Raw genomic sequence first — 11,934 nt, 5'->3', positions numbered from 1 at the left:
CATGGGCGCTAGGACCTTGTCCATCAGCCTTTGGTAGGTGGCGCCTGCGTTTTTCAGTCCAAAAGGCATCACCTTGTAACAGTAACTGCTGGTCTCCATCATGAACGCAGTTTTACTCTCATCTCTCTGTTGCATTTTGATCTGGTTGTATCCCGAGAATGCATCCAAAAAGCTAAGTAGCAACCGGAGGCGCTGTCCACCAACGCGTCGATGCTGGGCAGTGGGTACGAGTCCTTCGGGCACGCTTTATTCAAGTCTGTGAAGTCCACGCACATCCTCCACTTCCCATTCTCCTTCTTCACCAGGACGACGTTGGCCAGCCATTCAAGGTATTGAATCTCCCTGATGTGACCAGCACTCAGTAGCTTCTGCGTCTCTTCCCTTACCACCAGCTGCCTCTCTTCATTAAACTTTCTCCTTCTTTGGCGCACGGGGCGGACCGTGGCGTCCATGCTAAGGTGATGACATAGGAAATCAGGGTCAATGCTGGGCATATCCGAGGCAGACCATGCGAAAGCATCTAAATGGCGTGAAATCACCTCTGCCACCTCATCCTACTCCTCTTGGCTCAGCAAACGCCCCAGCTTAAACGTTTTGCCGCCAAGCTCCCTCTCCACCACGTTAGCCTCCTGCTGATCCCTGCTATTTTCCATAACGGGCGCCGCCTCTTCTACGGGCGATGTGTCGTCAGGGCCCTCCTCCATGAGCGTATCTGCCTCGGGCGTCGCCCTCACGGTTGTGGCCTCGCCAGGCGTTGACCCAGCGGGCGTCGCCTCAATCATCGTCGTGTCTGCACTTGGCGGACGCTCAAACACCATGAACACGCCTCTCTTCGTTTTCAGGCTATTCTCATAACATTTCCGCGCTTCCTCCTGATCCGACTTGATGACAATTACCTTGCCGCTGAGATCTGGCAGCTTCATCTTCATATGGCGCGTGGAGGCTACTGCATTCAGCCTATTCAACGCCAGTCTGCCCAACAAGATGTTGTAGGCGGAGTTGGCGTTTACGACCAAGTACCGGATGCTTTCGGTACGCGAGGCCTCTCCATCTGTGAACGTTGTCCTCAGCTCCAAGTAGCCTCAGACTTCCACCTGGTTATCTGCAAACCCATATAAGCACCCTGTGTAGGGCCTCAAAAGGTCGGGAGACAACCGCAACTTGTTGAGTGTCGACCAGAACATGACGTCTGCAGAACTTCCTTGGTCGACTAGAACCCTGTGCACTTTTCGGCCTGCCGTGACAACTGAAATGACCACGGGGTCATTGTCGTGCGGCACGACATCCCGCAGATCCGCCCTCGTGAACACGAGGTCCGACTCCCACAGATCACCTGAGATTATTTCCTCAATTGAGTTGACCCCCCTCGCGTATTTTTTTCGCTGGGAGGCGGTGGGTCCTCCGCCGGAAAAGCCTCCAGCAATGGTATGAACCTCGCCGAGAACAGGCATCGTGCGCTTGCTCTTCCGCTGGCGCCGACAGGGCGGCGTTCGTGGTGGGTTCTACGACATAATCCTTCAGAAACCTGCTTCTCACCAACTCATCTAGTTGGTAACCTAGCGACAGGCAGTTATCGATGTGATGACCGAAAGCTTCGTGGAACTCACACCAAGAGTCCTTGCGAGGCCCCAGCACCTTGTCGGTCTTCGCCGGTCGCCCCAATCTTTCAGCTATATTAGGCACTGCGATCAGATCCTTCAACTCCACCACAAAGTTGTACCTCGTCGGCCTTGCCCTTTCCCTGGCCGGGCGATCGCCTCCTGCTGGACCCCGGGGCTGGGGTTTTCTAGTCTCATAGGGGCGTGTCCCCTCTGGCTTCTTCCTCCCCGTCGTGGTCTCGTTGACCCTAACGGGCTGAACCCGCGTCTGCGCTCTCGGGCGTGAGGGTACGACGCTGGTGCGCTTCTCGCACACCTCTCCTTCGGAGGCGATATGTTCCACCGCCCGACGCCGTATTTCAGCAAAGGTCCTTGGGTGATTGCGAATAATAGATTCGCAAAAAGGGCCGAGACACACGCCTTTCCTGAAGGCATACACAATCATAGGCTCCTCCGAAGTACCAACTTTTACTACTTAGGCCCCGAAGCGGTTGATGTATTCTTTTAAGGTCTCCCCTTGATACTGTTTTACGTCAAACAGGTCGTAGGAAACTGGCGGTGGGGCCTTGTTCGCCAAGTATTGCTCCCTAAACAGCTGCGACAACTGCGGAAAGGAGGTGATATGGCCGTTTGGAAGGCTAATGAACCAATCCATTGCCATCCCCGTCAACGTGCTCATAAAGAGCTTGCATCTCGCGGCATCGGAGCCGCTTACCAACACCATCTGCGTGTGGAATGCAGTGAGATGCGCCTCGGGGTCCTCCATCCCGGTAAAGATCACCTTGGGCCCCGCGAACATGTTGGGGATCACTGCATCCAAAATCTCCTGCGAGAAGGGTGTGGAAAACTCCCTTGGTGGGGTGAGATGCTCGGTCTCATCTTGTTCACGTTGCCCTTGGTTATTGTTCAAACCCCGACGCAACTCTTCATTCACACGATGGAGCTCTTCGTTTCTCGCGCGCGAGTCTGCGAGATCCGCCTGGATGCGTTCTTGTTCCATCCTCGACTCCGCCATCTCATCCTGCAGCCCCCGCATCATTTCCAGGACCTCCTGCATGGACATTTCCTCACTCGCCGCGCGTGCGGTACCTTGTCTAGTGGTGACCCTCATTCTTCACTGTTTCCTCCAACTTCTGCCAACGTTATGGTGGCTCTGATAGATCTTTGTTGCTTGTGATGGGACTGATGTTTTAAATCGGCCCCACAGTGGGCGCCAAATGTTCCGGCCGGTTGACCTGGGACATCTTTGTGTGCAACCTCACCCGTCAGCTAGGGACTCCTTCCCACTGGTTACCTGTGGATTCCTGCAAGACAAAAGGGCGCCCTAGCGGCCGTTTGCACTCCGACGCTCAAGTCAGCTAGCAAGAAACACCAAAACTCTACACCTCCGTATCGGAGCACCGTGAGTGGCACTCTGAAGGTGGTCAAAAGAAACTGTGTCTAGTGTATATTTTCTCGTTATGGCAAACAACCTCTCTCCCTAGTCCCTTGTGCGTAGCCTCAAGACTCGAGCAAGCAACTAAAGTGTGTTCTAGGAAAGTCTGCCAAAAGTTCAAACCCCGTTTCCAACATTTCAGACGCTATTTAAACTACTCCAGCATTTAAAGCGTCTTAAAGCACATTTAATTATAAAACGTTCAGCGCCTTTAAGACGTTTAAACCGCTTGGAGCATTTATAGTACCTTAAACGCTCGAAACGTAAACTTTATTAGATAGCTTTAATTACCTTGTACCTGACAAAATGACGTTTCTATTCTGCTTGGCTGCTGTACACGTGGAGGGCCTCACAGCGCCGTGACCCCATCTGGGGGTATTTCCTCGTGTGAGTCCTACTACCTGGGAGTGCATCTGCGCAAGGGGTGACTTTTTGGGTGCCAACCCATGCCCCCAAACATCTAGTCACTCACTTTGAGAGCGTATCTACCTTCCTCTCGTACCCTACACCTGGCTACCCTGGGCGTGACCCTCCTCATGAGTCGTATCTACCCCAAGGGCGTCTCCGGGGCGGCATGGGCGCTTCACGAGTCAGGTTGCTCTCCACTGGCGCTATTACTATGGCCTTAAAGCCACCTTTCTTTTCTCTTTATTGCCACCCCGGGTTATCGGGGTTTGAGGCCTTCCCACGGCGTCGCTCCCTCCATGGTCTTTCCTACCCATGGGTATCGGGGAGCAACACTGTGATTGCCTTGCTTTTGTGACATTTGACCTTGGCGACGCCTTAGCTGGGCGACGCCTTCACCTAGGCGACGCCTTACCTTGGCGACGCTTCCTCTTGGCGACGCCCCGCCTCGGCGACGCCTTATGTTGACCTTGACCCCGACGTTGACTTTGACCTTGACTTTGTCAACGCCCAGATACGGGACGGTACAGGTTCCTATATCCAACCGGTGTAATATGTACTAGATATTTACAAAAATGTCACCAAGTTTTTGTTTGCACCGATTCTCATTTAACCGACCTATATGTCGTTGTAAAAAACGTGGGAAAGCATAAAGTATGTGAAAAGAGCAAGGAAGCATGCCTCTATTCAAGAGTACGAGTTGTTGAGAATGCTGAAAGGGGAAACCATAACAGACGTGCAAAAAAATATATACTCACATAGAAATCATCTCATTCGTCATGACATTAGTAATTGATCAATGAACCAAATACAAAGAAGAAAATTTCTCCCTCGAGATAAAATATTCTACCTCAAGCTAAAAAAAAACCTTTCTTTATTTTCTATCATTCTTGTCTCTTCAATGAATTGGATTATATATGAATAATTTTATACATGTAAAGTGAATATTAGTTTGTATATTCAATTGATATGTGAAATTTTTAAATAATACTTATTGTATGAAAATGGTTACTAAGAATGATAGAATTTGTATGAAATTGAGGTCACACATTTGTGATAATGTGTGAGATGTTGTTGATTGTGTATTATGTATTAAGTATTAATTGTTTCTTTTTATATAAATATTTAATTACAAATTCCTTCCTTAACTATATGAGGCACCTTTCAAATACAATATTGTGATAGAGCTCCGACCTCTAAAGCGGACAATACTTCAGATGTGGTGATTGACCATAGTGATGCTATTTCAATGGACTAGAGTTGGAACATTGGTGTCATCTGTGGGAATGGAAAAATGGTTCCATAGAAGAACCCTCGCTCCCTTAGCCCTCGACGAGAGGGTTTGTTCAAATACCTCTAATAGTTTCACATATCTTAGTAATTAAGGCCAAGCATACTTTAAATAGACCTACCCGTCTAGGCGTATTTTAAAGACAAAGGCGTGACGAAGCTCCGAGCTTGAAATTAGATAATGACTCGAATGTGTTGATTGACCCTAGTCATGCTATCACAACAAAGTTAAGGTTGAAACACTGTTAGAAATTTATTTCAATAACTTTTGTATTTGTCTGTATTATGAATTATAATGATTGCTCTATATAGACAAACATATGTACAAGTGCAGGAAGTGTATCTGAAAAAAATAAAATTTTTATTTTTTATCCTCCTGTTGTAAATATTCATATTTATATGGTATCTATATTTAAGTTCATATTTTAAATTACTATAAATTTTATACATTCCTTTAATAATAGTTTAGTACAGTGGATAATAATTTTTTTAAATGTTACAATAATTAATAAAATATTACTTATTATTAGACAATAATTCTATAACAATAACTTTATTCTATTACAGCATACAAGTGTTTCAATAATTAATTAGCATAAGTTATTAGCATAATTATAACATTATTTTTTTTAACTTTTGTAATTATACTTATAATAACAAATTATTTATTAAACAATAAAATATACAATGGAAATTGTATAAATTGACTAATATAAAAATTTGTTTAGTGAGACTTAACACTGGTAATATTATAGAGGAAATATTTTCTTACATAAAAAAGCTACACAAGTTCATCCTTAATGATAATACTCATTAATAATGTGTCCTAGTATTAAATTAATGGTTTTAACACGTTAAATATATTAAAATATTAAATATTTACCATAGCAGGCAAGTGATATGCCTATAAATTGTAGCTTATTTTAATATTAAAATCACAAGCAAAATTTGAAATCTATCTAAAGACAGTGAGATAGTCGTTTGAAAATAGTTATGGCAGTGAAAGGAATGAAAACTTTTGGAATTATGATTATGATCATAATTATGCCAATCTTGTCTCAAGCTTATAATGATTCTAGGTCTTCTGAAATTGAAGTGAATGGTGAAATCAAATGTGGTGGCAAATGTCTGATCGAATGTTTACCTAAGATAAAAAATAAAATTTCATATTCGATATGCCTTGTTTCTTGCGCTGCAGCATGCCATGAAATGTCTCTTGATCTTGCAAATGATTGTCTTAACGGTTGTGACTCACTCAACTCCATTGACAACAACTTTGGTACTTATACTTTTTATTTTCTCTATCATTTTTTACTTAATATTTTTATTCACTTAATTATATTTTTTTACATGTTTTTACAATTATCTTTACATGTAGATAATCCTCAATTTGTGGCCAATGTCATGGATTCATGCATGCAAGGGTGCAAGAAGAAGAAAGAACAATAAATTTGAAAGAAGGTTCAGAGACAATATGTTATTATTTCGACAAATGGTTATTATGCTTGAATGTAGCTAATCAATTATTTCAATAAATCAAAAATATCTTTTTTTTTCTATGAACTTTAGTGCATTTCCTTTCCTTCTTCTTATTATGTTCTATTTTTGTTGAGAAAGGAAGTAGAAGATGAACTTTTCAAATTGAGTTGAGTTAGAAGATGGTAGTCACAAGGTCCTTTGAATATCTCAAAATGCGAGAAACATATAAAAGTTGTTTTGGGACATCATACAGTTTGGTGTCTTTGCTATTACTTTTCATGCAATTTAACTTCTCCCTTTATAAGAATTTCCATGCATGTGATCGATCCTTATAGGTCACATGAGCTTTGGTTTCATCTTCTTCAATGGTTCTTTATAGTATCATATTGCTTATTATTGAGAAAATACAAGTTTATAAAAAAATACATTTTTTTATATCCATATAAAAAGTCGAGTCAACATAATGTTGTGTATAAAAAACTGAAAAAAATGTTTGTTCAATGATTTATATAATGTTTTGAGATTTTAGTGTGTTGATATGGATAATAGATGATTCAGTGTTCTTAAATATTGAAATTCACATCACATGAAGCTATTTTAATGCTTAATTGAAATATATGATCATTAATACTTCAAAACTTAATTTTATTGATTATCATAAAAAAAACCTTCTACAAAATGCGGATGGTATCGTTTGAGAAAAGACATATTTGACTGGGTTGAGATCTAGTTTTAAAAGTGAGGCTAAAATGTCAATGTTACAAATAAACATGCATTCTCTATCTCTCAAACATTGAAAGAGTAATTTCTTATTGTCTTCTCACTTAAATTACTAAACACGTTCTAGATCTCTAAAAGATAGTTAAACTCATGGGAAAATAACACATGTGCTTCATGAACATTTTTGTGGGAAGTCATATACTACGAGTACAATATATACGTTTAAGTGTTAGATGCTAGAGGATTATCTTTCACACTAGCTTACACATAGGGCAATATTCTTGAATTCTTCACTTGGTAGAAGAACATCTACTTAGTGCAACAATATTGTCTTTGGGGCAAATAAGCATTAATTGCAAGTGAGACCTAGTATAAAACATTTAATTAGTCATTTTTATAATTATGTAAATGGTAAATGTAACAAGTTTTACTTACCCATTTATAAAAGGAGCCTTATTTGTTTGGATTGCGGCTCAACGAAACCATAAATATCAACATTGGCTATTTTGATAATTATCTGATTTATATACCTACATTGTTAATATAAATATTAGTGATATGATTCATGAAACATCATATGATTAAATAGCATTTAATTATTTAGGGTACTCACATAATCCATAATATTTAATTGGTTATCTTAAAAAAACTTCTACAAAATGTGGATGGTATCTTATGAGAAAAGGTATATTCGACTTTGTTGAGATCAAGTTTTAAAATTGAGGCTAAAATGTCCATGTCACAAATAAACATGCATTCTCTATCTCTCAAATATTGAAAGAGTAATTTCTTATTTTCTTCTCACTTAAGTTACAAAACTTGTTCTAAGATCTCTAAAAAATAGTTAAACTCATCGGAAAACATCACATGTCCTTCATGAACATTTATTGTGGGAAGTCCTATACTGATGTGAATGTAACTACAAGAACACATGATTCTTGACATTCTTAGGAACAACTTGAGTTGGATTTGAAAGGCACTTTACTTTAGAATTGGATCAATGTTCTAAATTCAAGAACTCACCAAAACTAAGCACCAACCAAGACTCATATTGAAGTCCATGTATTGTCAAATTGAATCAAAACAAAAGGAAAGAAGAACAAGAATTAAAACTGGACAGAATTAAGAAACTAGCTACTGAACCGAAAAAGAAACAAAGAACAAAGCTGGAAAACAGAATGTAAACGGTAGAAAATGAAGGAAACACATTAGGAAATGAAACTACCGAATGGAAAATTGAAGAAAGGAAAGAAGACACTTATATGAAGATGCTTGCTGGATTTTGAGGATTGGAAGAAGCCATTCACGCCACTTGGAACCTTGAACCAAGATAAGTGATGGAGTGCCACCACTTGAAGCTCACCATAGCTCACAAGATAAGGCAAAGAAGAGGAAGACTCAAAACTCACAAATTCTCTCCCAAATTGAGTATAGTCTCTCTACTATAAAATTCCAATCTGAATTGTGAAGGACCTAAGCCCTCCTTTTATAGGAGTAAGGGCTGGTCATTTACATAGCTTATTCCCTAAGCTACCCAAAAAACTCCTAAGATCACACCCCCCTTACTAAGCTCACTCCCCAAGCTTCTAGAATTTGCTAAACTAAAGCCTAAAGATGCTTTTACAAAAGAGGTGTCTCATGTTTCCCTCTAAGCACCTTTCTAAACATTATTCTATATTATTTACAATTTAAAAGAAACTATAAAGAGAGATATTTAATATGAAGCCTATTATTTGAGAGTTTGTAGACTTCTTTATCTTTAGGCTTGATCTTCTCTTTGACTTCTTTTAATTTGTGAGAAGACTAGAAGGAAGAACTTCAAATGTGTAGGTGAAAATCCTCTTCCTTCATTAATAAAATCCTCTCCTAGTGGATATCCATCATATACTTTGAGTACAATGTAGACGTTTAAGTGTTAGATGCCAGAGGACTACCTTTCACACTAGCTTACACATAGGGCAATATTCTTGAATTCTTCACTTTGAAGAAGAACATCTACTCGACGCTTATCAAGATGTTCCAAGGTAACTAAAAGAGACACATTCAACCTTCAGTTTGGGGAAAAACTATCATTTTTAACTATGTAGCTATCTGTTGCAATATTCATTGTTAGAGGTGTTGAAGATGGTTGTTGCCCCTTCAAGACATGTGTTTGATGAAGCCATTTGTGTACATTTTGTGTATAGTTTTATTTGCTTTAAGAATGTCTTAGGTATAGTTTAGAGGTTGTTTAAGAGTAGGCTTTTTGCTGGGTAACTCACCTCACAACCCCTGACCATGTGATAAGAGCAAGCACAAATTTTCTGAAACTGTTTTTCACATGTTTTGCAAAAACACCTTTACTGCATAAAAATAAATCTGTTCTTTTCTATATAAACAAATTCTTTTTTAAACTGATGCATTGACCAAGTCTTTTGAAAATCAGGTTTTGTGCATCAAGTATTTTGACTAAGTCTTCACTCTTTCAAAACGACTGTGTTTCAATAGTTAAGTCTTTTCTATTATCGTTTTGAAAAATAAATGTGTTCATCTGTAAATGAATAGATTCTTTTTAGTCTGGTGCCATGTTTATCTTAAACGGTTTTTTCGTTTTGTCCCTGCACCAGAATGGTTGACTGAGTCTCCTTCACATAACAAATTCTCTAACTGCTTTTGAAAATAAATCTGTTCTTTTTATTTTCAATCTGTTCTTTTTATAACAGCTTTAACTGTTTTTTGAAAATCTGTTATAGGTTGTTTTTCTATAAAAAGAAAATTTGTTCCTATGTTTAAAAGTGAATCATACATTAGAGAAAACAAGTTTTACATCAGAGAATTAAGGATTTACAAAGAATTAGCATGTGTTCATGAAAGATTTCAAAAATCAAAAGTGTGCTTGTTCTTGCTTTGTTCTTTCTTGGTTCTAAGGCTTGGTGAGAGGTGCTGCTACTATGTGAGCAATCTATTCTACTGGTCTAAGGCAAATTTCTGCATCCTCTATCAGGTGTATTCGTTTCATATTTCTTTTCTTGTAAAAGTGTGATTGTAAAATCTTCTTGATAGGGTTTCTTGAAGAGTGTGTGTGCTGAAATAGTGTTTTTCAGCAAGTGTGCCAAGTTTCTTGTAGGGTTCAAGAACAGTGGTTGTGTATGTGTGTTTGGTACGTTTTGTTTAATCGATTTCACCTGGATTAGGTGAGACTGGATGTAGCTCATTTGAGTGAACCAGTATAATTGTTGTGTGTTCATTTCTCCTCATCCCTGCACTCAGATTCTTGCTTATCTGTCAATCTGTCTAAAATTGAATCTGTTAAATCAAAAATAAATTTGTTCTTTCTGGGCTTGTTCATTCTGTTCTTATTTTCAGGAAAATCAGTTTGGCTATGTTAAGAAGATATATGAACTGTTAATTACAACTGGAACAGGTTGATTGTGATAGGTTACCCAATTGATTGACAAGCTAATAATTGAACCTTTATCACTTGCTTAAAAATTGAAGGTCACTGTTTTTGCTGTTCATAGTTTTCTCTTTAAAATCAGTGTGTGTGTGGCTTGCAAATTAATCTGCATAACTTCAAGAATCACTTGGCTGATATAAACGCTTTTAAAACATAAACAGTGTAAAAATAAATCTGTTCATTGCCAAATAAATCGATTTATTTTCTGTGTACTGTGATAAAATCTGATTCTGCGCGAAACTTTTAAAAGGTCAATTCACCCCCCTCTTGAACTTTGACACTATTGAACCCAACAAGAGGGTCCTCTATTGCTATCATGATGGTTGGCATATGCAATATTATAAAAATAATGAAGTTCAAATAGGTTTATCTGGTGTTAACTTCTTTGACAAACTTGTAGAAGAACCCATCGAGTATCAACAAATGAAAACTAAGGAAAAAAAATCTAGCATTAGATAAAAAAAACTATCATAAAGAAACAACACATGGGTTTAAGGACCACTTTTTAGTAGTGGCCAAATTCATTATAATCCATTAGCAAACCCTCCCTTCTATTCTCACCGAAAACCGTTCCATATTCTTGTTAGAATATATGGCCTTTAAAGAAGAGGGGGTGAATTGTTTTTGTACCGACCAGGTCATCGGGTGTGATGACGTGTCTTGCACGTGACCAGGTGGGGCGTGCTCAGTGGAACACGTGGGCAAGGAAAAGAGGGAGGGTTCAGAGGTGAGCGTAGTCGCCAGTTCATGGAATTGGCGTTCTGCGATGAACATAGCCGGTTGTCGCCGGGTTTGCCTGTCATGGACGCATTTGGCGATTGGCGATCAGGCAGCTTGACATCGCTGCAGGAAGCACGTCGCCAGTTATCCCGACGAGCGCAGATTGAAGCTGATGAAGGCCCAGAGGGTGTAAAGTTCAAGTGTACAACTCCAGTGAGGCGATTGTTACGCCAGCATGGGGCGTGAAGGGCGTTTGGGTTGAGGGGGCAGCTTGCCTATCAGTGACAGGATTCCCAAAGTGGACATTCGTTGATGACAGGGTTTCCTCAGCCAGAACACGCATGGCGCAGCGGTAAGGAGGGTGCCATTAGCGACAAGCGATATCACAGAGATGGTGCACTTTGCTGCACCCGATACTCACCTTGTCAGGTGGCGTTCTAGAGCGTGTCGCATGTTAGTTTACTCTTTGAGTTGAGGACTTAGCCGCGCGACTAGCTACTACACTGAAATGACGTTCAAGTTGCTCCAACCCAAATGACGACACGTGTAGGGTTGGATGCTCTTAGTTACTCCAACCCAGGTGATGACACGTGTAGGGCTGAGAGCAATAAAGAAGTGACGCTCGAGTTATCCTAGCTCATATGATGACACGTGTAGGGCTGGGTACAACCTGTGACCCCAACCCAGATGGTGACACGTGCAGGGTTGGATGCGAGCCACGCGTCCAAAAGCATATCGGCCTGGAGAGAGAAGAAACCTAGCTATAAAGGTAAACTTAACAGAATTTGCACAGGTACGTTTTTCATTACGGCTCATTCTGCTAGGGTTGTGTGCTTTCAGTACGGTCCTAC

This window comes from Phaseolus vulgaris, chromosome 2 (assembly GCF_000499845.2).
Source record: "Phaseolus vulgaris cultivar G19833 chromosome 2, P. vulgaris v2.0, whole genome shotgun sequence".
Classification (NCBI taxonomy): domain Eukaryota; kingdom Viridiplantae; phylum Streptophyta; class Magnoliopsida; order Fabales; family Fabaceae; genus Phaseolus; species Phaseolus vulgaris.
This window is presented reverse-complemented; position numbering follows the sequence as displayed.